This window comes from Ovis canadensis, chromosome 8, assembly GCF_042477335.2.
Source record: "Ovis canadensis isolate MfBH-ARS-UI-01 breed Bighorn chromosome 8, ARS-UI_OviCan_v2, whole genome shotgun sequence".
NCBI lineage: Eukaryota > Metazoa > Chordata > Mammalia > Artiodactyla > Bovidae > Ovis > Ovis canadensis.
The window spans coordinates 60363640-60366658 of record NC_091252.1 but is presented as its reverse complement, the minus strand read 5'-3'; the positions used below and the strand labels follow the sequence as shown (position 1 = coordinate 60366658).

At 44.0% G+C, this 3019-nt stretch overlaps 2 non-coding genes across 2 annotated transcripts; one reads left to right on the top strand and one right to left on the bottom strand.

Annotated features, from left to right (window-relative positions):
* Positions 1–507: 507 nt before the first annotated feature.
* TRNAE-UUC (transfer RNA glutamic acid (anticodon UUC)) lies at positions 508–580 on the bottom strand. The gene has a single exon. It is a non-coding gene; the product is annotated as a tRNA-Glu (tRNA).
* Positions 581–2546: 1966 nt separating this feature from the next.
* Positions 2547–2619, top strand: TRNAG-CCC (transfer RNA glycine (anticodon CCC)). The gene has a single exon. It is a non-coding gene; the product is annotated as a tRNA-Gly (tRNA).
* Positions 2620–3019: the final 400 nt, after the last annotated feature.

The window sequence follows — 3019 nt, the reverse complement described above, 5'->3', positions numbered from 1 at the left end:
ACCCGGGCTGGTGCTGCACGGGTGAAGGGTGGGTGGCCAAGGACAGACTTCTTTTCAGTGAAACCCTCATGCAAGGATTCATCTCCACAGCATGCATCATGCTTGCACTTGGTGCATCTGATAGCCTGTGGGTTTGGGCTGCCTTTGCAGCTCTGTTAGGCATCACAGCAGCTGAGCAGACTTTGCTTTTTTTGTTTTGTTTTGTTTAACCCCAGTTCCCCGAGCTAGTCTTGAAATTCTCAGGCTTTGCTTTTGTGAAGCCCATTTATTAAAACTGTGTGATACAGTCACTGAAAAGATCAGAAGGAAAAAAAATAGAACATAAAGAAGGGAATATCCAGGAAACCATTGTAGGGATCAAGAAGTAGACCATTCCTGGCTCCCGGAAACACAGCCCCCCTGCTTGGCTACACTCCTCCCCCTCTTCTCTGTCTTTTTTTTTAACAGCCAGAAGGAACTCACATTTTCTTTTTTTTTTTTTTCCCAGGTAGCTTGTGGGAATCTTAGTTCCCTAACCAGGGATTGAACCTGGGCCCTCAGCGTTGAAAGTGCAGAATCCTAACCACTGGACCACTAGGGAATTCCCAGTCCTTCCAGGTTTTTATTTTTTTTTTATTTAAAAATTAAAAAAATTCAAACGTTGTGTTGGTTGTGGCCATACAACAATGCAAATCAGCCATAATTTGCTGATTTGCCATATACATATCCATCCATACACACATACATATACATACATACATATATGTGTGTATATAGCCATATACATACACTCCCTCCCTCCTTAGCTTTCCACCCCTCCCCCATCTCATCCCTCCAGGTCGTCACAGAGAGCCAGACTGGCTCCCTGTGCTACAGAGCAAGTTCTCATCAGTGACTCATCTTACACCTGATAATGTATATATGTTGATGCCACTTTCTTTGTTTTTCTCACTCTCTTCCTCCCTCACTGTATCCATAAGTCCACTCTCTACATCTGCATCTCTTTTCCTTCCTTGCAAATAGATTCATCAATACAATTTTTCTAGATTCCAGGTTTTAATGTCAATTGTTTCTTTGCTTCTCTTTATGCTTTGGCCGCCTAACTATTCATCTGGAAACACTGTAATTTATCCTTGCAAGCTTTACAATTTATAGAAATGGGGTTATGCACCACCTATTATTTCCCTGCTGGTTTCTTTCACCCAATATCATGTGTGTAAGAGGCCTCTGTGTGGTTCCCCAGAGATGGAGTTCAGCCATTTTCCCGGCTACATAATATTCCATTGCTAGGACACATAACCAAGACGTCATTCTGTTGTTGCTGGCTGTTGGAGCTATTTGCAGCAATGCTGCTGAGAGCGTTCTTGTACAGGTCTCCTGGTGCACGAGTTGCTCTTAAAAGCTGTGCTCTCATTTTGTGTGGCTGGGGACAGGGGCTTTGGCCGTGCGGCTCTTCGGGGAACTGATTGTGGATTCTGGCTCATGCTCCAGCCTCTCTCCTGCATACCACTGGGTGGGTGGATCGGCCTGGAGGTCACTCATTAGAATTCTCCCCAGAAATCAAGGGAGGAAGAAGCAAGAACTTTCTGGGAAGGAGAAAGGGAACGACTTGAAAGGGTACTGAACTGGAGATCAAAGAGCCCTTCTTGCTGCTGGCTTTTGATGTGAGCCGTTACTGCACACCCTGCAGTAATGAATTCACTTATCTTCAGAGCTCGCTGCATTCCCCACCTACTGCCTCCTAATCAGCAAGCCTCCACTCAAGGCCAACAGCATCATCATTAACAAGTCCTGGGACTTGGAGCCAGGGTGCCCTTGGCTGCCACGGGCACTGAGCCCTGCTGGAATTGCTTTGGGGAAGAGCTTTGAAGCCCATTTGCAGAGGCTGTAAAATCAGAGAAAGCTGGAACCGAAAGTCCTTCGAGATTGTCCCAGGCGGAGTCTGTGGCTGTTTACAGGCTTGTGGGGGAAATTTGAAGAGAAGTAGTGTTTGTTTTCATTCCATGGAGTTGGTAGGTTCAGCATGTTCAAGAAAGCATCTCCCTTCCTCTCCTCTTTCTATGCCCTTTCTATGTCTTTTTCACGCTCATGCCTCCTTTTTTCAGAAATTAATTAGTCTCTTCTTCTACCATTAAAGAATAGATATACATCTCCCTCCAGTGAGCCTTTGATAGGGGTGCCAACTAATACAGCCTTAAAGATTGCATCCATAGAACAGAAGGCTAAGAGGTAGGAAAGCAAACATGGGGGAACATGGTTGTCAGTACAGGTACAGTTATTTTGGGGTGACAGAGGCAAGCAGAATGGCATCGTATGGGAGAGGCCATGAGGGAACCTTCTGGGGAAGCTGGAATGTTTTATATCTTGATTTTGGTGGTGGTTACCTGGGTGAATGCCTATGTAAAAATCTGTGCATCTGCTACAGCAGAAATTAACACACCGTGGTCAAATCAGCAAAGCTGTAAATTCAGGAAAATAAAAAAAGTCATCCAGCTGTCCACTTAGATTTGTGCACTTTACTGAATGGAAGTTGCACACTGAAAAAAAAAAAGAAAAATCTAAGGATTTCCCTGGTGGTCCAGTGGCTAGGACTATGTGCTCCCAATGCAGGGGGCCCAGGTTCAGTCCCTGGTCAGGGAAATAGATCCTGCATGCTGAAGCTAAGAGGTCCCGCAAGCTGCAATGAAGATTGAAGATCTGGAGTGTCCCAACTAAGACATGGTACAGCCAATCAGATAAATAAATATTTTAAAAAGAAAGAGAGAAAAAGCCGTCAGAAAGTTTCTTCTTGCCCTGATTACCTGCACTTACCCCCAGTTTCCTCCATCATCCTCTCAAGTGTCATACATAACACATAGCCGTGTGAAATAAACCCCTTAATACAAGGCTATAAATTTTACTTTAAATGGTAATATTATTTTAAGGAAAAGAGCAGAAAGATTGTTTTTTATATTTACCCATGTATTTATCATTTTTGAAGATCCTTTTGGGAGATCCATATTTCTATCTATTTCCCGTCAGTCTGAAGAGCATTTGTTGC